The sequence below is a fragment of the Podarcis vaucheri genome, assembly GCF_965113315.1.
Source record: "Podarcis vaucheri genome assembly, chromosome: 7".
NCBI classification, from domain to species: domain Eukaryota; kingdom Metazoa; phylum Chordata; class Lepidosauria; order Squamata; family Lacertidae; genus Podarcis; species Podarcis vaucheri.
In genome coordinates this window covers 31,012,495-31,036,873 of record NC_138765.1, presented here as the reverse complement: position 1 = coordinate 31,036,873, position 24,379 = coordinate 31,012,495, and positions in this window count along the sequence as shown.

Below are 24,379 nucleotides of genomic sequence, written 5' to 3'. Positions count from 1 at the left end.
ATATATTGTAAGATTAAAAAGCACTTTGTCCCTTAGTCTGCATTTCCAGTGATGCTTGCTCTCTCTATCTCTCAACTTCCAGGCTGCCTTTCAGCAGAAAACTGAAAGGCGAGTGTGCATCTGATAGCAAAATTACAATGAAATGAGCAGTAAATTGTGATAATCATACTGAAACTCAGGAAGATAAACACTGCAGTGAGCAGTAGGTGGCCTTGCACCTGTTTTGAAGAATCATCATCTCAGCGGATGAAAAAAAGGTTTCCACAGCTGCTTTAAGTAGCTAAATTTTTTTTACTCTCATGACAATAGTCTACTTTTGTCCACATTGAACACCCACCCAAAAATAACAACTGTCCAACAGGCCCATCTTTGGGTTTGGCCTAGCTGCTCATTGTTTCTGTTCTGATTATTTCCCTCCCCGGCCCTCCAAAAGACCTCCCATCAGGGTTAAATTAAGTGACCTCACATTAGTACTAATTTAGGGGGCTAGCCTTTCTATTCTGTATGTAACAAAAGCAGCCAGAGACACGACCACACGCAGCCTCAGCACAGGAACATTCCAGACATCTGCAAACCTTTCTCTAGTTCCTTTCACACATCTTTTTCCAAGGGGGGAAGGATTGACCATAGACTTTAATTGCTGTGATTTGAGTTAGGAGGGGGTGACATTCACCTCCCTCGATCACTATAAAACTTAAGTGCCACCTATAATTGTATTGCCATTCTCTTAGCCTTTGTCCTAAGGATGCCAACTGGCCAGAATAGAAATACGACCTAGATTTCTCCTCTGCCCGTTGCTTTGCACTGAGGCTGGCGTATAAACATAAGTGGGGAGCATCCAATGTAGTGAAAGCAAACAGCTCATTTAGCATAAAGGTTTCTGCTTGTGGAATGGAACTTCCCCCCCTTCTCCCCTGTGCACCCGCTAAATCTGTTCTGGGGTTTTCCCCAAACCTCTGGAGCAGATTTCAGGGCATTGTTGGGGAGAGAGGGGAAGGTTCTGTTCTGCAAATGTAAATCCTCATGCAAATGAAATAAGTGCATTGTATTTAGGCTTACCCTCCTTGTTTTATTGACAATTTAGCAAATGGAATGGATGGCGGATGCAGATTGAACAGGTGAGAAAGCTTTACCTGTCATGCAGATGGATTGCTGCAAGCTGCCCCTGCTGAGCATCTGCCTGCCATGCTGCAAGGAAAGGCATGGAAGTCCTGCCAGGGGAAAAAACGTTGTGAATCTCATTAGAACATAAGGGATATGAAGCTCCTTTGCTCTACCTTTTTTTCCTTCTGTCTCATACATTGAGCATTTTTATAACACATTGCAGATATCTGCAGTATGATTCATTTTCCTTCAAGCCAATCCTGTATTATAACTAGGGCTGGGTGATAGGGGCATGTGCCTCAGGCACAGCCTAGAAAAGGGCACAGAACTGGCCACAAACGTCATGCAATACTCTTCGTGTTTCTGACACTCATTTTAACAGTGCTGTGATGCTTTTGTTTTTAGCGTGATGTTGTTTCAAAGTAGTAGATAAAAAGGTAGATTATTGGTGGCCATCAGCAGCACAGCAGCTTCTCACTGGCTCTGTCCCCACAGCCTAACACAGTCAAGCACATCTGACCACTGAAGGAGACACCTGCCAGAAGTACCGCTGAGGGGATGCTGTCTAGCGAAAATGTAGGATTTACACAGGAATGTCCCTTAAAAGTTTGCAGACATTCTGAACTCACCCTGACTTATTCTTCAGTTGCTCTCACAGTCCAAGGAGTCACAAGCAGTATCTCATTACAAGGCCTGCTTTGTTTGGCCCAGTGGTGCCGTATAACCTTTGGAACTCCCTCCTGTTACAAGTGCTTTCTCTCTTGTCTTTGTAAAGGTAAAGGGACCCCTGACCATTAGGTCCAGTCGTGGCCGACTCTGGGGTTGCGGCGCTCATCTCGCTTTATTGGCCGAGGGAGGCAGCGTACAGCTTCCGGGTCATGTGGCCAGCATGACTAAGACGCTTCTGGTGAACCAGAGCAGTGCACGGAAATACCGTTTACCTTCCCGCCGGAGTGGTACCTATTTATCTACTTGTACTTCGTGCTTTCGAACTGCTAGGTTGGCAGGAGCAGGGACCGAGCAAGGGGAGCTCACCCGTTGCGGGGATTCAAACCGCTGACCTTCTGATCGGCAAGCCCAAGGCTCTGTGGTTTAACCCACACGCACTTTGGAACTCCTGCCTGTTACAAGCACTTTCTCTCTTGTCTTTGTAGCATCCATTAAAGACTTCCCTTTTCCAACAAGTCATTTAAGTGGAGACCCTTGTCCCAGCCCATATCTGAAGTGGAATTGAAATAGTTTTTATATATGTTTTCATTCTTGGTGTTTTTATTGCTAATTGCTTCAGGATGCTGTGTGGGAAACAACCATAGATGAAATTAATGCAAGAGATAAAATAATGTTGAGGAGCAGGAGCGAGTCTAGGGGGTTCTTGTCATTAGGGCCTCTGATGTCAGGTGGGGTTTCGGCAGATGCCTGATCATGCCAGCCCTCAGTGCTTTGTGCCCTGCATAAAGTATGGCAAGCTCACAGTGCTTTTACACATGTAAAAAAAGGAGGTTTAACAAACTGAAGGACATCGTCCTCTTTCTATGCTCCTCCCAATGGAAGCATGCAGATGGGGACAGAAATACCCCTGCTTTAAGTTGTTTACATACCGTCTTCTCTTGTATATTATTTACTACAAAGCTCGATGACTAAGCTCTTTAGCGACGAAACGTCGGATTATCGGAACGACGTTCGAGCACTGAACCACCGATATATCACAAGTGGACTCTTCATTACTGCGTTTGCAATAGTTCAGGATAAAATCTATTTTGGAAAGAGAAGAAATGAGCACTGAATCACTGATATTTAACAAGTGGACTCTTTATTTACTGTGCTTGCTATTGTTTAAGATAAAACCTATTTGGGAAAGAAACTACTTTTTCCATTTTTATGGACGTTTATTGTTTGTTTACAGATAGTTGCCTTGGTGATATTATCATGTGTCGACTGCATAAAGTATGGCAAGCAGTGCTTTTACACATCTGCATCTCTGTGCTTTGAAACGACCTCATCGTACCTCCAAATACAGAGGCGGTATATAGAATCACAGAATTGTAGGGCGGGAGGGGACCCTGAGGGTCATCTATTCCAACCCCCTGCAATGCAGGAATCTCAACTGAAGAAACCCTGATGGATGGCCATCCAACCTCTGCTTAGATGGTACCTCAGAATACCAGGTGCTGTGGACAAATAACACCTCCAGTTGCAGCACCAGTTGGTGTGTTGGGGCACCTGGCTACTGAGTCACTGCTGCTAATCAGGGGTGGTGGAGGCAGCAGGGAGGTCACCAGGGTGCAAACACAACCGAATCCTAGGCTTCCGCCGGTGCATTTGCTCTGCACCAACCTCCTGGCCACCCCTCCCCTCTCCCTCCCAGTATGCAGCAGCAGCTACTGTCAGGAGGTCAGGTAAGCACCATCTCCCTGCCACGCAATCTGCTACAGCTCGCTTGTGAACATCTAGCAGACTGGCTGCATTTGAATGTAGGATCCCACACTCAGTGGAGTCCTTTGTGTAGCCTAGCAGAGTAATATGTAGCTTTTTATTAACACAATGGAAGCCCCACTCAGCCATTGCCTAGTTTCTGAGCTTTCACACAAAATGACCCATGCTACTCCCAAACTGCTACAGAGGAAGCCTCCTTATGCCCACTCAGACCAGTGGTCCTTCCAACAAGCTCTGTATTGTCTATCCCAGCTGCCAGTAGCTTTCCATGGTTTTTAGAGAAGGAGTGTTTTCAAATCCTACCTGGAAGTGCAGAGGATTGCACCCGCGACCCATCGCTTGCAAAGCATGCACTGAATTACTGCCCTTCCCCCAGGTGTTCTCTGACACCATTAAAGCTAGATAATTGCTTGTGTGACACTGAAAAATGGGAACTCCGAGCAGGGTGTAGGTGGGGAAGCAGACAAAAATAGCCGCTACATTGTGTTAATTAGCACGTCTGAAGGCACTGAAGGCCGAGGACCGAAACTTACAGCTTTCAGTTGTTGATAAGCATCAACAGATGTGATGGAAGTTAGCGACTTCCTTGCGATAGTACAGCTGTGTCGCCCAAACACTTGTTTATACAGAGCCATCCTCTTCAACACTGTCGCAGCCTGAACTTGCTTATTACATCACCTGTTCACCTAAGTTAAGGAGAGGCAAGGCTGGGATGGGGTAAGAAGGAATGAAGTGCGATGGGGAAGGCATGATAAAATGGTTTCACGTTTTTAGCATCGTGCGATAGCTGCAGGTCATCCAGCAAAGGACTATAAGCTTCATTCCTTCATCATAATCGTGTCGTTTCACATTTAACTTCCTTCGGTGTTGTGATTTTGCCATCCTGTCTGTTTTAAGAACCCATGAATGAACTTATTCACATGTGGTGGGAATGTGTCAAGAGTAAGCCAGTTCTGGGTTTGGGCATCTCTGGTATAACTAGCCAGATACTGGTCCCAGACCCTGGGATGGCCTTTGCTCTCGGCTGAAAACGAACAGAACGCCTTGGTGTGCCATAAAGAGCAAGTGTCACTATTGTCAGCTACACAGAAGGAGGGGGCAGCGTGGAATTGAAGTGGGGCCAAACTGTGAGAAGGGGCTCCCTTGGGACACTGGCTGATCATCACAGTGGAATAAAAAGAGGTGTAAACGTGAGGCAGCTTAAAAGTTTTTTATTAATGTAAAATTGAAAGTGTGAAAAATACATAATCAAAATTGCAAATGGGAAAATCTCTTCCTACTACCACAGCCCACGCCCTTTGGGGTGTTACCACCTTTATTAACAGAAATAACGCCTCATACCAGCCCCCAGTGATCCACATGATGCTGTGGGGGATATCTCACGGCAAGCAAATTACAGTATTTATTCGAGAATTGTATACTCAGTAATTACCCTTTGTAGTCTTGCCCTGTCTGTGAGCTGCCAACAGTGATGGCACATTTCTGTTAATGGCTGTCTTAACGTTATGAAAACTTAACAAAACTTGATTTAAAAACAACAACACATGAATTATGTTGCTGGATCAGTCCTGATTCCATCACTCAGGTGCCCCTCAGAAGTTCCCAAAGGTGATGCTTTTATTTATTTATTTATTTATTTATTTATTTATTTACACACATCTGCACCACCCGATAACCAAAGTTCTCTGGGCTGTTTTGAGAAAAGGTGAAGAACATTTAGAGCCCAACTAAAACGGGGGGGGGGGGGAGCAGCACAATACAAAAACCATATCAATCAGCTGTGATTCCTACATTGCAGGGGGCTGGACTAGATGACTCTTGGGATCCCTTCCAACTCTACAATTTACAATTCGATGATTCTGTGAATAGCAGCAGTTTGCAAAGCTAAGGGACACTGTTGAAACACTCTCAAAAACCTCAAAAACTTCTTTCACCATCCAGCCCAATGCATAGGTACAACCAACACCCATCAGCAATCCCCTCCCCCCCAAAAAAACACCTCAAGAAAAGGCTGGTGAAAACAAATGGGCCTTTAGGGCTGCTATAGAAGCTGGCAGTAATTTCTATATGTATGGGGCCACCACGAAAAAGGTCTTCTCCATTAGAGTTTCCAGACTGACTGCTCTCAGAGGTGGGCCTAAGCAGAGGGACTCTGCTGCCAATCTTATGTGACAGGCGGTTATGGCTGAAGGAGATCTGTCATTGTAAATCTCAGCTCAGCTGGTACTCTGGACATGCCTTGGAACTGTGTGACAACTTTGGCTTAGCACTGTGCAAATCCAAGCAGAGACCAGGGCCATGGCAGGACTGCTGGCGAAACATGGAGGAAAATCCCCAAGAGACCTCAGCAAACCATCTGTCTCCATCAGCTTCCCAGGGCGAACCATCAAACCTCCTACCTCTGCAGAGGTTAAGGATAGTTTGAAAGGCAAAACTCATCAGGCAATTCATGATTTATTCATTCGTGCAACAAGATTTATTTACTGCTTGATTGTAATGAGAACCTCTATACAAAATAAAACAAATATTAAAATTGTCAGTAATAACCAATGTTAAAAACAGGTATCATCATCACCACCACCAACAGTTAAACTGATTAAAATCCAAGTCAACTTCTACTTCTCGCTTGGACTACTGCAATGAACTCTATGTGGGGCTACCTTTGAAGGTGCCCCGGAAACTACAATTAATCCAGAATGCGGCAGCTAGACTGGTGACTGGGAGCGGCCGCCGAGACCACATAACACCGGTCTTGAAAGACCTACATTGGCTCCCAGTACGTTTCCGAGCACAATTCAAAGTGTTGGTGCTGACCTTTAAAGCCCTAAACGGCCTTGGTCCAGTATACCTGAAGGAGCATCTCCACCCCCATCGTTCTGCCCGGACACTGAGGTCCAGCTCCGAGGGCCTTCTGGCAGTTCCCTCACTGCGAGAGGCCAAGTTACAGGGAACCAGGCAGAGGGCCTTCTCGGTAGTGGCACCCTCCCTGTGGAACGCCCTCCCATCAGATGTCAAAGAGAACAACAACTACCAGACTGAAGGCAGGCCTGTTTAGGGAAGCTTTTAATGTTTAACAGACCACTGTATTTTAATATTTTGTTGGAAGCCACCTAGAGTGGCTGGGGAAGCCCAGCCAGATGGGCGGGGTATAAATAATATATTATTATTATTATTATTATTATTATTAATTTCCAGATAGATTTGCCTGAACAAAGATGTTTTTAGCAGGCAAAAAGAGTACAGTGAAGGCAGCTGCCTGATGTCAATACGCAGGGAATTCCAAATTAAGGATGCAATAAGATTACAGGTTCAGAAGAAGTATTATGTGGCACCTGCAGCAGTGCCAGTTCTGGAGATCAAAGCAGTGAAATGGGCACATATGGAGTCAGGCAGTTTGTCAAGTTATTATTCTGTCCATGCCAATTAATGGTCTTTATCTCCTCCACCCACCCACAGATCATTATTCTCAAATCCTATACAGAAGACCAGATCTAAAGCAAGCCCAGACACATATGTGGGCCAGAAATTGATTGACGCAGTCTCAACTCCTGGCAAAGTGACCTCAGTGTGACTTTTAGACAATATTAAGCTTCTCCAAGATCACCAGACTTGGGGGTCTGAACACCACATTTGAGACCACTGGGATGTCTAGGCAGTGGGGTACCTAAATCCCAGTCTTGTTTCAGGATTTCGGCACCAGGTACACACTTCAAAACTGGTCAGTTACCAGAAATCCTACCTAACCTTTCTCCCAAAATGACTCACATATGCTCCCAATATGTTCTCTGCCACAATGAGTACCAGATACTTGCTTTTTCACTTGAGGGGGTGGGGAATGAAAGCGTAGAACGTGTGCCTGATCACAGATCAAACTCTGCATGTGTGGAACATACATAGTCCTGCCTGTTGCCGTATCACTAATATCTTAGCTACAAAGCTTTCCTAGACAGACTTTAATTAAAAATATTCTTAACCTGATAGCTAATGCTTTAATGACTTTCGACACTGAATGATTTCACACTGAACAACACTGATGCAAATTTTATTAATCCTGACTCTGAATGAGTAAAGTGAACTGACATTTCGGTCTTCCTGGAACCTGGATTGATTCCTTGTTTCACAGTTAAGGAATACCCAGCTGCCAGCTACTCAGAAGGGCTGGAACCTCCCTTGCCACTGGAAAAGGATTTCACATCCGTATCAGGTCCAGGAGACGAAACTTGCAGTCACCAGGTTAAGCTAATTCTTTGTAATTTCGAATTCATCTCAAGGTTGGATTTCCAACATGAAAGATGACAAGGAGTCACATTCCTTCCTACAGAGCCTCTCCCCTGATGACACTGCTCCACTGCTTCACTAGTGAAGGGGGAGCGCTTTGCACATCCTCAGAGGTCCTCTTGTCTCACATATTTTACATGAGGTGGCTAAGCTATTTTTGGCCTGCAGGCTGGTTTGTCCTGTTGCATCTCCTCCGGGGAATGCATTCCAAAATGGCCCCTGAAGTAGGTGTGGACAAAAAGTGGGGGCGAAGATGGGCACACTCACCCATGTATCACTAATGTGTGGGAAGGCGAGAGGAGATGCCCCATGTCAGGGCAGGGCATCCTATAGGGGCCATCCTGCAGTCCCTTTCAACATGCTTTAGTCCTTCACGTGAGGAAGACACCTCTTCCCATCTTTTTCTTTACTTCTGCTCTCTGGCCTTTCAAAGTACTTAACGTGTTCCAATAAGACTTCACAGCAGATCAAGATGACTGCCTTTTAAATTTGTTTCAAAGGAACAAGCTTTGTCTGTGAAGAACACTTACAGGAACAGCTGGGGGGGGGGACAGCAACTTTGAAGACTGATAACTTATTTATTGATTTATTTTCAGTTTTGTTGAACAGATTTATAAACCTCTTCACAGCCAAGGCTATCAAAGCTGTGCACAATAATAATAATAATTTATAATATAATAATAATTTATTATTATAATTATAATATTATAATTTATTATTTATACCCCGCCCATCTGGCTGGGTTTCCCCAATAAGGTGGAAGTCACTGCCAGAAGAATGGGAGTGTAGAGGGAGTGTAGAGGGGCACCACTATTCCAGTGCCATCACGGCGGCCCCCCAGACATGCGCTGCACACACCCCCATGCGCCAGGTGCCACGCCCCCACAGGCACAGAATGTGCACCATGCCCTCGCAGACAGCATACCACGCCCCCGGGATGCGCATCACGCCCCCCAGGGGCGCCAGCCACGCCCCCACCTGCTCTCCGCCCCCGGTAGCGGAGCATACAACTTCGCCACTGATGGAAGTAAGAAAAAATTCAAACCATTACTACAACTGTACATTTAACATTCCATTAAATGAGTGTGTCACACTTAAGGGAAAGCCTTCCTGTACAAAAATCTCTTCAGTATGTACACAACTAAACCTCCCTTAACATTGGGAAAGGATATCTAATCTGCACCAACTGCAGTCTCCAGGTTAAGCCTATCAAATTTTAGCTGGCAACTGATTCCAGAGGGCTGGAGCGGCAATACTCAGCTTCTAGTAAAAACTAAGTGCACCTCGGGGGCATGCTGTAGTCTTAGCTCTGCCCTGGATGATGGGAGCAGCATCAGGAGGGCCAAAGTTCTCTACTCTTGTCTTCAACTCCAATCAGCCCCAGCCAGCATGGCAAAGCGTCATGGATGATAGGAGTTGTAGTCCAGTAGGGTTGCCATGTTTCAAGAGGTGAAATATGGGACACAAAAGTTGCTGCAACTTCTGGAGAGCACCCTAATGACTAGGGGGAAAGGGCAGCTGTATCATTAACAAGGAATTTCAGCAGTGTGCAGGTTTCCAGTCCCTGTGACATGATGGTCATATTGTTCTCTATTCCAGGCCTGGGCAGAAAGTATATTGGGATCATCTACTAGTAGATCTCTGGGCAGTGCAAAGTAGATCAGCAAAAGTTTCTGACTCCAAGTTATTAAACAATGTTTAACAATTATGCCTCTGAAACTAAGAAAGCCAGGAGTAGATTTTTTATGTGGAAGGACTGTGAGCTCATTTCAGCCTTGATACTCAGAACAAACACCCAGGCTAAACGTTATTTAATTCTAAGAGAACTTCAGCACTATTTTGCAGGTGCAATCCAAGCGCATACTGGCCAGTGCAGGTTGCTCAGTTGATGGGGATGTGGTGCTCTAGCGCAACAGACCTGCTTTGTTTTGTTTTGATTTGAATCAGTCTTTTCGGCAGCAGGATAAAACGACAGAAAATGCACTAGAAAGTGTCTGGGGTAAAAGTTGTTTGGCATAAAGTCTTCAACATCAACCCTTCCTGCAAACAAATCAGGATGAAGGTTCAACTATCAGGACTTCTGGAGACGACTGTCTTTTACACTTGGCTCCAGTGGATCTCCAGACCCTCCTGTAAAAAACAAGGTGGGTCCCTCCAGCCTAAAGTGTGCCCCCCTTCGCTGCTCTAATATCTCTTTCTTTCCATCAGTTGCATCCTTGACTTTCTGTGACCTTTGGAAGGATTGGAGGGAGTTCTTTGAGGACCAGGAAAGTTGATTGCTCTGAATTAATCCTATCTGCATCTGAGTGCAATAGTGGTGCTGTGTCCTTAAGGCACAAAGTGCCCTGTCCCTTTTACCATTGCCCTTTTGCTGAACCAATGCAAGTGAGACATAAAACACAGATAAGGGCAGTAGGGGTGGGTGTGGCAGTCTGTGTGTGCCTTTTCTGTCTCCTGATGAGAGATCAAACAGACTGAATGCACGTCATCATCGCTGGACCCTCATTTGCTGTCTGGGGATTTGCTGCCTCTGATGTTGGTTGGTCCTGGTGTCCACCTTATGCCTGGAGGCTGGGAATATCCAAGGGACTTTGCAGTGACTTAAGCATTCTCTCTGTCTAGCCCTTGCAAGCTGACGGGTACCCCCTTGGCTGTATAGCTGAAATAGTCAACAGATTGAGACAGATGAAGTGCAGCATATAAATTTATATAATAATAATAATAATAATAATAATAATAATAATAAGAAGAAGAAGAAGAAGAAGAAACAATTCACTTTCTGTTAAGGGAACTGAAAAGATTAAGGTTTTAGGGCTTTGTAGGGGGTGGAACCCAGGCTGCCTAAAAAGTAAGATTTAGGTTGCAAAAAAGTAACCCCACTTACCTGGGAATAAACCCCAATTGAGTTCGGTAGGGCTTACCTCAGAGTAGACATGATTAGCATTGTGCTGTTGTTGTTGTTTAGTCGTTTAGTCGTGTCCGACTCTTCGTGACCCCATGGACCAGAGCACACCAGGCACTCCTGTCTTCCACCGCCTCCCGCATTTTGGTCAAACTCATGCTGGTAGCTTCAAGAACACTGTCCAACCATCTCATCCTCTGTCGTCCCCTTCTCCTTGTGCCCTCAATCTTTCCCAACATTAGGGTCTTTTCCAGGGAGTCTTCTCTTCTCATGAGGTGGCCAAAGTATTGGAGCCTCAGCTTCACAATCTGTCCTTCCAGTGAGCACTCAGGGCTGATTTCCTTAAGAATGGAGAGGTTTGATCTTCTTGCAGTCCATGGGACTCTCAAGAGTCTCCTCTAGCACCATAATTCAAAAGCATCAATTCTTCGGCGATCAGCCTTCTTTATGGTCCAGCTCTCACTTCCATACATCACTACTGGGAAGACCATAGCTTTCGGACCTTTGTTGGAGAGGTGATGTCTATGCTTTTTAAGATGCTGTCTGGGTTTGTCATTGCTTTTCTCCCAAGAAGCAGGCGTCTTTTAATTTTGTGACTGCTGTCACCATCTGCAGTGATCATGGAAAGTGAACAAGAAAGTGAAATTTCTCACTGCCTCCATTTCTTCCCCTTCTATTTTTTAAAAAATAATATTTATTGCTTTTCCAACAATTTAAACACTACAAAAAACAACAAAAAAGAATATACAATACAATACAATGCAAAAACACTACATAACACTAACACTAACACAAAGCACTAACACATAAAACTAACAAAACAAAACAAAAGCAGTTTAAAACACATCAAATAATTTCAATATCTTATCTTTCATTCACTTATTTCAGTGACCTCCTCACACCTCCCTTTTTGTATTCCACTTCTAGATAGATAGATTTATTTATTGCGGCCATTGGCCCATATCGAACAGAATTAACTTCTGTTAATTATTTCAGCAATTCCTTTCCATCTTCCTCTGTTTTCTATCCTAAAATTATCTTAACTTTCTGACCTTATTTTCCCCCTTTAATATTCTATTAATCTATTTATACTTAATTCCTTATAACATTTCTACTAAAGCCATATAACTTCATTCCAACATTCTTCTAACATTCATTAATTTTGCAGTATTTCTGTAAATAGTCTTTAAACTTTTTCCAGTCGTCTTCCACCGACTCTTCTCCCTGGTCTCAGATTCTGCCAGTCATTTCCGCCAATTCCATATAGTCCATCAACTTCATCTGCCATTCTTCCTGGGTGGGGTAAATCTTGTGTCTTCCAATACTTCGCGATGAGTATTCTTGCTGCTGTTGTTGCATACATTAAAAAAATTCTGTCCTTCTTTGGCACCAATTGGCCCACCATGCCCAGGAGAAAGGCCTCTGGTTTCTTCAGGAAGGTATATTTGAATACCTTTTTCATTTCGTTATAAATCATCTCATTTCTTCCCCATCTATTTGCCAGGAGATGATGGGACCAGTGGCCATGATCTTTGTTTTTTTGATGTTGAGCTTCAGACCATATTTTGCGCTCTCCTCTTTCACCCTCATTAAAAGCATTGTGCTACATGTCCTTTATTCCTGACATTGTTGAGGGGAACGTTGTTGTAGTTTCTTAACAGGGCGACCCTTAATCCCCCTGCACAGCTACAATACCCAGAGTTCCCTAATTTTTAGAAAGCCGCCCAGAGTGGCTGGGGAAGCCCAGCCAGATGGGCGGGGTATAAATAATAAATTATTATTATATTATTAAACTACTCTTGGGAATTGCAACTTTCTGTCCCCTCAGTCTGGATTTTTTTCAGGGTGGAGAAGAAAACAGGAAAAGGAAATCTCCACCCTCATAATTCAGCCTGAACACTGAGGTCCAGCTCCGAGGGCTTTCTGGCAGTTTCCTCACTGCAAGATGTGAAGTTACAGGAACAAGGCAGAGGGCCTTCTCGGCAGTGGCACCCTCCTTGTGGAACGCCCTCCCATCAGATGTCAAGGAGATAAATAACTATGCAACCATTAGAAGATATCTGAAGGCAGCCCTGTTTGGCATTTTAGTATGCTTTTTTAATCTGTTGGAAGCCGCCCAGAGTAGCTGGGGTATATAAATGATAACAACAACAACTCAAAATATTCCATGATATGAGAAAATATGGACTGAGAGAGGAGAGACTATGAGAAAGCAATGATCTGGAGGGGAAGTCATATAGAATTAATGGAGGTACATTAAACAACGGTATGGATGAGCTCTGACTGGCAGCTGTTGTTGAGGGTTTCAGGCTGGGGACATTCCTACCAGGAGATGCTGGGGATTGAACCTAGGACCGTGTGCATGCAGAGCAGGTACTCTGCCACTGAGCTACAGCTCTTCCCTGAGTTGTATTAGATATGATACAGGGGGAGGGTAGACTCAGGAAGAGAGGACTGTTGACTTTAGTGACAGCCACATGCTTACGAAAAGTATAGCTTTGGCTCTTAAAAGGGGAGGGGACAACGAAAGAAAGAAAGAAAGAAAGAAAGAAAGAAAGAAAGAAAGAAAGAAAGAGGCATCGGAGAAGAGTGACTAGTGGGGTGCCACAGGGCTTGGGCCCGGTCTTATTCAACATCTTTATCAACGACTTGGATGATGGACTCAAGGGCATCCTGATCAAATTTGCAGATGACACCAAACTGGGAGGGGTGGCTAACACCCCAGAGGACAGGATCACACTTCAAAACGACCTTGACAGATTAGAGAACTGGGCAAAAATAAACAAGATGAATTTTAACAGGGAGAAATGTAAAGTATTGCACTTGGGCAAAAAAAATGAGAGGCACAAATACAAGATGGGTGACACCTGGCTTGAGAGCAGTACATGTGAAAAGGATCTAGGAGTCTTGGTTGACCGCAAACTTGACATGAGCCAACAGTGTGACGCGGCAGCTAAAAAAGCCAATGCAATTCTGGGCTGCATCAATAGGAGTATAGCATCTAGATCAAGGGAAGTAATAGTGCCACTGTATTCTGCTCTGGTCAGACCACACCTGGAGTACTGTGTCCAGTTCTGGGCACCACAATTCAAGAAGGACACTGACAAACTGGAACGTGTCCAGAGGAGGGCAACCAAAATGGTCAAAGGCCTGGAAACGATGCCTTATGAGGAACGGCTAAGGGAGCTGGGCATGTTTAGCCTGGAGAAGAGGAGGTTAAGGGGTGATATGATAGCCATGTTCAAATATATAAAAGGATGTCACATAGAGGAGGGAGAAAGGTTGTTTTCTGCTGCTCCGGAGAAGCGGACACGGAGCAATGGATCCAAACTACAAGAAAGAAGATTCCACCTAAACATTAGGAAGAACCTCCTGACAGTAAGAGCTGTTCGACAGTGGAATTTGCTGCCAAGGAGTGTGGTGGAGTCTCCTACTTTGGAGGTCTTTAAGCAGAGGCTTGACAACCATATGTCAGGAGTGCTCTGATGGTGTTTCCTGCTTGGCAGGGGGTTGGACTCGATGGCCCTTGTGGTCTCTTCCAACTCTATGATTCTATGGAAGCATCCCTGGGCTAAGTTCACACCAACATACCTGTTTGTCCTACAAATTAAAAAAGGAGAAGAAAAGAAAGCATTCCTTTTGCAACATTTGGCTGAAGAATGGGGCACTAAAAACATCAGAGATGGCAGTTAGTAAATGTTACTGCTGGCCCCTAAGGGTGTGGGGATTTTCCCTCCTGGTGGAAAATGCCGAATGCGGCACCACAACATTGGCGTTACAAAAAATAAAAATGTGCCGCTGCTATAGCATTGAAAAGAAGGCAATGTTTTATTCATGCCGCTCCACTCTCCCTCTGCCCCCTGAAAGCATCCCATCCTATTGAGGAACAACATATTTGGTAGAGATGGGGAAGATTCAGAAAAGGGCAAGCAAATGATCAAGGGGGGCAGAGGGACTTCCTTTGGTCTGACTCAGTTATAAAGCAGATTCCTTGTGTTCCTAGATTCCCTCAACCCCACCCCCAACAGGGTTTCTGCTCCCATGTCTAACCCACTTTTAAAGCCACAAAAGTCAGTGGCCACCACTGGATTTGTAGGAGCCCACTATCTATCTGTCTCTCTATCTATCTAGAGCATTTATACCCTGTTCTTCAGCCAAAAAGGCTCCCAGAGTGGCTTGTGTGAAATCGAAACAAGACACTTCATACCTGCAGGCTTACATTCTAAAAAAATAAAATTTAACAATAGCAACACACAAGGAACAAGGGACCGGGAGGGAAGAGGAAAATAAAGCTCCAAAGTCAGGCACCAGTTGTTCCTATATTGACCAGCTGGCGTAGTTCACTTCCATAGTTTAACTATGTGCTGTGGGGGAGGGGGAAATATTTTGTCTGCATAGAATCAAGAAGGTATCTTCTCTCTGAGGAAAGAAGGTTCCAAATTCAATTCCCAGCATATCTGGGTAGGAGGAGGAAAGACTTCTGCCTAAAACCCTGGAGAGCTGCTGCCAGTCAGTGTAGATCATCCTGAGCTAGATGGACCAATGGTCTGACTCAGTATGAGGCAGCTTCCTGTGTTCCAGCATTCAGATATTCCCTGGTTGTAGCTTTATGAGAGAGGGAAGACAAATTCCCCCTCTCTGCTTCCTCCACACCTGCCTACCTTCCTATCATATAGATGCCCAGTAAAAACCATTTTATACCTTTGAGCTTTGGGGAAAGTCAGCCTCCGATCTTTTGAGGTGGTTTCTTGGCTGCTACTCTTGCTACTGATGGTTCTCTCCCCGTCTTGTTTTGTTGTTGTTTATTAATTCACGTAGATTTTATTTTACAATGTTTTACCTTGATGCGTTTACTTTGAAGAACCCGTGGGCTACAAATGTGGGTTGCACATGTTTGAAATAAATAAAAATACAAAAGCGGGGGGGGGGGACACCGCTGAGATCGGCGCCCGTGAATTTGGTCCAAGACGACCAGCCAAAAATCAGACAACCTAATCTAGCCTGAAATGAGCCTTGAATGGATTTCCTAGCGGATGAAAGCAGCCACCTGGGCTATCCAGACGCAAACTATTTGAAATGGGAAATCAGGAGGAACGCTTTTAAGGTCAGGCAGCCCATTTTGTTTTCAAAGGCGAAGAAAGACCCAGACACATTATGTCAGAGAGAAATCCTCCCTCCCTTTTGAAAGGTGGATGGTTAGGGGGGGACAAAGGAAAGACGAAACAAAAGGTGTGGAAGAACAAGCGGTCCAGATTTGCATCTTGAGAACGATTTTGAAAGAGGCTTCTTCTCAGGAGCGACTTGGGGGTTTTCGGCAGCCTGCTTTGTATATCCTGATCAATCCAAATTGGTCCATGCAGCTGATAAGTATCGCTGAGTCACCGGGAATCTTTTCCAGGGTTTCCCCAATTGCCTTTTCCATCTGAGAGAGGCGGAACGAGATGAATCAGGGCCAGGTAACAAGAGAAGTCTGAGCGTGACTAGTAGCAGTCTTTCTTTCTTTCCCTCCTTTCTTTTTCCTAACCGAATTGTACTGTGCAGGTGACTAAGTGCCAATCACTGGAGTTTTTATTATTACGAACGGGACCTGCAAGGAAATGTTGCCGCGCGCAGAGCTCTGGTTCCAGATTCCAACCTGCCTCGCCCCTTTCCCGAATACTCCATTCCGTTTCCCCCTCCCCCTCCTCTTCCCCCCTCTGGAGGGCACCAGGCTTGGACAGGCGACATCAGCCTGGTGTCTGCCATTCTGGGGTCAGAGAGGCGATGGCCGTCGGGTGAACCGTCCAGTGCGCTCTGAGAATGTGATACAATCATATCCTGTGTGAATCAAGAACAAGACGGGCTGTGTAACTTACTCCTGGTGACAAGGGCCAGGCACTCTCCTATTTATGACCAGCTCCTCCATGCACTCCTTGGGCAACACCCTGGGATGGCTGGCCTCCTTCCCACAATCTGAGTGACAGCCCTTAAAAAGTGAAAGAGGGAAGCTCTGTGGAAAGGGCGTTTGCATCGCATGGGTCACTAAGTGCTTGGCAGCTGTTTGCGCACAACTCCTCGTCAGAGTCCCCCTGCCCTAGAAAAGTCAGCCTCTCTGCTTGCATGCATTTAGTGCTGTCATGGCCCATGGCAGAATAACATAAGTGAAAACAGGAGGGGGGAGGGTGTATTCAACTATGGCTGCATGCACACCATACAGTTCAAGTCCATCTAAAGCACCACTTCCAAAGAATCCTGGGAACTGTAGTATGTTCAGGTTGCTGGGAATTATAGTTTCCAGGATTCTTGGGGGTGAGGGAGAAATATGCTTCAAATGGGGTGGAATTCACCATGGCGCTAAGCAGAATATGCCCATGGGGAAGAAGTCCCACTCATACAGTGGGACTTTCCTCCCTGTTGTAAACTTGTCCTGGGGGTTCCTCCAGTCCTTGAGTAGATTTAACAGGTGTGGGGCAGCCCATGGTGTTGCCTGAGTAGACCTCATCTCACACACACATCTCACACACAACAGCTTAGCTGAATCCCATCCACGGTGTGTATGCAGGCCTAAGTATTACTTAAAGTAGACCCACTGAAATTGGTAGACTTAAGGGAGTCATGTTCATTCATTCAAATGGGTCTACTCTGAGCAGGACTAGCTTTGGCCACAACTGACAGGTCCTTGATTCAGGGAGCTTACGAAATTGGATATAGTTTGGAAGGGATGTCTCGCTGTAAGAACTTAAGAACTCTGAAAGACAGCCTTTATCGATGATGTTGTAGGCTCTAGCCAATACTGCAGATGCTATTTAATATTTGCATAACCATATTCCATACAGCTTACAGCTGTAGTACACCTGCCATCTTGTTTTCTGCTTCTGTTTTCCTTCTGCACAACCAAGACTATTAGCATATCTAAGTACCCACCCAATAAAAACAAACAAACATAAGCCTGGATAAAAAAGAATGTTTTTGCCTGGTGCCTAAAAACAGACAGTGATGGTGCCAGGCATGCTTCCCTGGGGAAAGCATTCCAGAATCAGGGAGCCACTACAGAAAAGGCCCATTCTCGTGTTGCCACCCTCTGAACCTCCTGTGGCATGGGTACACAAAGAAGCAAAGAATGATAAACGCAGGTTCTGGGGTGGTTCATGTCAGGAGAGGCAGACCTTGAGGTATTGGCATTCTGAGCCTCATAAAGCTTTAAAGGACAAAACTAGTGATATAACCATTTGTGATAGCTCAACAACCTGTTTGCAAATGAAGCCCCTGTACGGCTCCAGATGCGTTCTTATTCATTTGTATAGAAAGATGAACAGCTTAATCAAAGAGCTTTCTGCGCATAACAGAATTGAAAACAACCCACAGCTGAAATCCACAAAGCTATTACAAGCAAGTGTACATTAGATAATTATCATTAAAGCACAGATAACATCAGTGCTTTTAAAATGAATATAAGTGACGAAATTATATGTCTGGGCAGGCTTGCTGAAGTAAAAGCAGTTTTCAGCAGGCGTCTCAAACTATGCAGCAAGGGCGTCTGCCTAATGTCAAATATTTCTTCTGGAATAAATGGCTGTAATCTTGTGCATAGGCCCCAAATGGCCTTCTTCTTTTCTCCCTTTTCCTCTGTGTTCTCTGGGGCATGCCAGATGTTTTGAACTACAACTCTCATCAGCCCTCAACCATGTGGAGCGCACCAGGCTAGCAAAGCCTGTTCCATACAGCGGCTACCCTGGCTGTTAACCATGTCAGATGTCTGATTTTCCAAAAAGTGACAACAAACGCCTCTTCCTAAACTAGGTGAAGGGTGCATCTGAAAGTAACCTTAAACTGAAATGTGCCCTGTGTGGGACATGTTATTTGTTGACATATTTAAACTGAAAGCAGTTGCCTCTAAGACACTTACGCTGTTTACAATCTAAACTCTTTTTTTTTCTATAAGAAAACTGGTAGAACAAGATGGAAAGGAAAGGGAAGAAAACACTAGGAATTTTCCTACCGCCTATCTTTTGCAGAGGATGACAATACGACTGGTACATATCCCTTTAAGCAGGGGAGAGAGAATGCGGATGGGGAGGGATCACCTTGTTTTTTCCATCTCCTGGCTTCTTGTCATCATCAACGTCGTCACTTTTTATAGGACAGCTTTCCATAGAAAACTACGCTCACAAGGCATTTTACAAGGAGAAAAATACATAATTCACAAGTTACAAAATATAACAAAATGTAAATGTTAATGAAAGCATCCCTTTTTAAAATGTGAGATTACAGTTTTTCATAATGCAATAAAATAACGACTACAGAAAATGCAAATAGAATAAATAGAATATGGAGTCCTCTCTTAAAAGTATTCATTAGCCCTTACCACCCGCAGCTTAGAATCATAGAGTTGGAAGAGACCACAAGGGCCATCAAGTCCAACCCCCTGCCAGCTTCATTGGATGTCCACGAGAGAGAGAAAAGCTTTTATCTATTCATTTTCTCCATGTCATGCAGAATTCTATAAGCTTCCATCATCTCTTACTCACTTTTCTCTAAACTAAAAAGTCCCAAACACTGCAGCCTTTCGCCATAGAGGAGTCACAGAACAATGACTTCCCTGGGTCACTCTACTTTTGCTTGTGCATGTTAGGGCAGTGGCAACCAATGTGATGTTTTCCGGCTATGGTTGGCTCAAAACTCACATCAGTACCAGCCAGCATGGCCAGGAATTATGGGAGCTGGAGTCCAGCGACATCTGAATGGCACTACTCCTCAGTTTAGAGCCAATGCCCTGTATCTGGTGTCCACTGACATCCACAGGAAAATGTAAACAACTCCGAGCCAATGTTGAGCCCGTGTTTTTATCCTCGTGATTTTGCTCACTGTTTGAGACGGTATTCTATTGTCTTCCCTGTTCTTGGCAAGCTTTTGTCATGAAAAATGGGATGGCTTGCTTGCCTGAATGGGTATCACAGATTTTAACACCGCAGACTGCATGCTTGTGTACAAAAAAAAAACCTTTGCTAGTGGAACCCGTTAGCTCCAGTCCCGTTTAGCTCACTGTACAGTGGTACCTCTGGTTACAAACTTAATGCGTTCCAGAGGTCCGTTCTTAACCTGAAACCGTTCTTAACCTGAGGTATCACTTTAGCTAATGGGGCCTCCCGCTGTCGCTGCGCCACCGCCACACGATTTCTGTTCTCATTCTGATGTAAAGTTTTTAACCCGAGGTACTACTTCTGGGAGTCTGTAGCGGAGTCTGTAACCCGAAGTGTTTGTAACTCAAGGTACCACTGTATGCAATGTATTTGCATGCATGTGTGCCTGAGCTTTTACCTGCTCCTGCAACTAGATTTACCCTCCAATTGCCAGTGAAATTGCCACTTATTACAACCATTGGTTGGTTCTAAAATGATTAGCTGCTCCACCTGTCACCAGTCACTGCTGCCACCCTTTGAAGCAGAAGATTTATCACAACCCTGCCACTCTCACTGCCTGATCTTTGCAGCTGCTCCTGCAGCCAGAGTTAACCAGTTACTCTGGGTGATATCTATTCAGCATTCACCGCCCAACCCTGGCTTACTCAGAGGCTCTATCTGGTCATTATTGAACATTCATTTTTATTTGTTTGCGGGGCAGTTATATGACAGTAAACATTCATCCTGGTTTGCTTGCAGGATGTCTACATGTCTCCCTGTTAACCATCAGTTCATTCTGTACTTTCCAATACATTTCCCCATCACTTCCCTAACAGCAAAAAGTCTGTTTCTTTTTTGAAGCTGATTTGTTGTGCTACGGTGACAAGTGACTTTAATCGCAAACCTAAACTTCCCGGTGTGAGCTTGGATCCCTCAAATACTGACAGTCCAAAGGTGACTCCAAAAGTACGTGGTACCCAGCTCATGCTTGCTCACCCTCACATCTGAGAGGCATCTCAGTAGGTCCTGATCAGCTTGCCACAATTATATACGCTGTTAAATGTTCTGTTCTGCAGGCTTTCAGATTTGTTACAATACGTACTGCAGTGCTTTCATTTCTTCTTAAGATTTCCCTTGAAATACCAGCTTGGTCCTGGTGCCGTTCATCTTAGCTGCCTGTCTCGCTTTTATTTTTAGAATATCATAAAGGGCTTTTGTTCCAAGGTATATTTAGCAGGGGAGTGGAAAGGGAGTGGGTCACCCTTGTGCATGGGAGAATGTCTGGTGCTTCCCACCCATTCCCCCAAAGACTCCGAGAAGGTGGAGTATCAGTTGTTGTTTTTGAAAAAAGACAGATGATACAGATTCAAAATACCAAAATCAGAGGGAGGAAAGGAAGGAGAGAGGGGGAGGGGGGGTGTCTAATATTTAGGTGCCCGAGCCTGGAGGCATCTTGGCAGCTTGTAACAGAAATTATTTCAACATGTTCCTAGTCATGTCTAGGACACAACAGGGTCTCTTATGCATCTCTCTGTGTTATTCACTTGGCTAGTAATGACTGCACAACTGCAATCCCACTGCTGGGCTTCCATTCCCCCCCCCCCACACACACCTTCAGGGTGGGGTGAAACTGAACAGGCATGACCATCTTCCCACCCACCCACCCATCCCACCATATATGTGTGTCAGGCTGCAGTTTCTCCTGTCCGATTTCTGCCTGGCATGCATAAGGGCATAAGAATTTTCTTAATTGTCAGTGCATAGTATACATAAAGTCATTAATTCAGTTTATTAATTAATCATGGCCCATCTGATTAGAAGCCACCACTGCTTCTGAGAACAAATCCCTAGGTTCAAAATGTGCTCAAAGGTGCCCTGTTCTTTAACTCTTTGCTGACCGGCATCAGACCTGAAAGATCACCTCACCCCTTGTAGACTTAACTGATCACTGTGAGAGGGCCTCCCGCAGATACAATCTTGGGAGGAGGTCTGTTCTGTTTAGTGTGGTGGCACCTAACTCCTGTTTTACATATCAGACAGGCACCATCTCTTAGGGTCTGCTTAAGATTTTCCTCTTTCAACAAGCCTTTTAAGTGGAGATTTTTATCCCATCTGTCATATTGCAACTATTTTTAGCTGCTTTTATATGCAGAGTTCTTCCTAACTGTTCTGCTTCTATATATGGAATCTGCTTTGTTTTAAGCTGTTTTATGTATGTGGTTTCCCCATGCCTCAGATGTCTACCAGGAGGATTGCATTCAGGTATTGTGGCCCCAATTTTGTAGAACTGCCTTCCACTTAAGATCAATTCTCCCTGTTGAACTTCCAAAACCTACTGAAGATTTTTTTTTTGTTCTAGCAGATATTTCAACTAAAGTCAGATTTTATAATTTTAACTCATTTTTTTTTAAAAAAAATTCATTGTATTGAGGTTTTGCACACCTCCTAGAAATGACCGTGATTGGTATACATAAGTTGTTGAAATAAATAGCAAATAAATAGGTATATGCAACAGCTTCTAATGATTTTTGCAGTATTCTTGCTTTATGGTTGGTAAACAAAAACAAATATGGTTTATTTGTTTTATACTTGTGTGTTTGCTATTGTAAAGGGCGGGTAGGAAATCTGAAAAAAATAATAATGAATGAATCACTGGGCACCAGCTGTCACTCCTGTGCTCTGCTGAACAGCATGAAACATGGACTTCCTGCAGTCAGTTCTGGCTCCCTCACGAGTGTCCTTTGATGACATGCAGTGTCGGATTTACATACAGTGGTACCTCTGGTTGTGAACGGGATCCATTCCAGAGGCAATTCGCAACATGAAAAGAGCACAACCCACAGCAGCATGTCTGCGCACACGCGGGTTGCAATTTGCCGCTTCTGCGCATGCGCGTGATGTCATTTTGCACTTATGTATGACTGTATAAGCTAAACAAGCTATAGCTTAGGGCCCCACTCTCTGGGGGGGGGAATTAAAGGGGGGGAAACTGGATGTACTTCAATAAAATACATATTTTGTCATGTGCAAATGGCTTTAGATACCAATTAGGTCCATAAATTACCATATAGCATACAGTGGTACCTCGGGTTAAGAACTTAATTCGTTCTGGAGGTCCGTTCTTAACCTGAAACTGTACTTAACCTGAAGCACCACTTTAGCTAATGGGGCCTCCCGCTGCTGCTGCACCGCCGTCGCACGATTTCTGTTCTCATCCTGAAGCAAAGTTCTTAACCCGAGGTACTATTTCTGGGTTAGCGAAGTCTGTAACCTGAAGAGTAAGTAACCAGAAGCATATGTAACCCGAGGTACCACTGTATAGTCAACACAAAAAACAGTGACAATTTGTTGTTGACAAAGGACAGCCGGACATATAAAGGGCCCCATTACCTTCAGTAGCTTAAGGCCTCATCAAATCTGGCCCTGATGACATCGCTTGCTTATTTATTTATTTTGCTCTGTTTCGTTTCGCTTCCCGTGAAACAATTAACAATTTAAACAATCCACAGAGCACAATATAAACAATCCTTAGAGTGCACCAAAAAGACAGTCAAGATGGCACCTATCATAGAATCATAGAGTTGGAAGAGACCACAAGGGCCATCAAGTCCAACCCCCTGCCAAGCAGGAAACACCATCAGAGCACTCCTGACATATGGTTGTCAAGCCTCTGCTTAAAGACCTCCATAGAAGGAGACTCCACCACACTCCTTGGCAGCAAATTCCACTGTCGAACAGCTCTTACTGTCAGGAAGTTCTTCCTAATGCTTAGGTGGAATCTTCTTTCTTGTAGTTTGGATCCATTGCTCCGTGTCCGCTTCTCTGGAGCAGCAGAAAACAACCTTTCTCCCTCCTCTATGTGACATCCTTTTATATATTTGAACATGGCTATCATATCACCCCTTAACCTCCTCTTCTCCAGGCTAAACATGTCTGATATGTAAGAGGAGGGAGTTATATCACACCAACAGCTCGGTTCCTATGTTGTACAGAAGAATGGACCTCTTGATGAGATTTGTGTGCATACGGCCATCTCCTGCAATTACATTTGTCTCATTCACACATTACATTCTGGGATATAAACTTACACCCCCCCCAAAAAAAAATACCCTCAAAAAGACATGCACACACACAAAAAGGGTTCACAGGTTACCTGGTTGTGTGGTGATGCAGCTACCAAAGTCTGCCCTGCGGCAACATCCCCTTTTTCTCTGCTCCCCTGAAGGTTACTTGTTCACCAGATCCTTCAACATTTCTCCAGTGGAAATAGGGACGTCCCATTCCATAATGATAATTTTACTATTTATACCCCACACATCTTACTGGGTTGCCCCAGTCGCTCTGGGCGGCTTCCAGCATATATAGAAACATAACAAAACATTAAACATTTTTTAAAAAAACCTTCTCTATACAGGATTGCCTTCAGATGGCTCGGGGGTCGGATAACTCTATACCCTTCAACATTTCTCCAATGAAAATAGGGACATCCTAAGGAAAAGTGGGACATTCCGGGATGAAATCAGAAACTGGGACTGCTTCTCTAAATCAGGGACGTCCCTGGAAAATAAGGACTCTGGAGGGTCAGAGTCACATCCATCGGTGGGGGTGGGTTGGGGGTGGTTTTGTATTTTCATGAGAATTTTTAAAGCTGAGGCCCCATACAATATAAAATTTAACAGGTCCAAAACATTACAAGAAAAAGTATACAGGCTGCAGCCAATGCAAGGTCTACTCTGGCATATGTCCACTAATTCCAGCTGGACATAACCCTATTATTTCATCA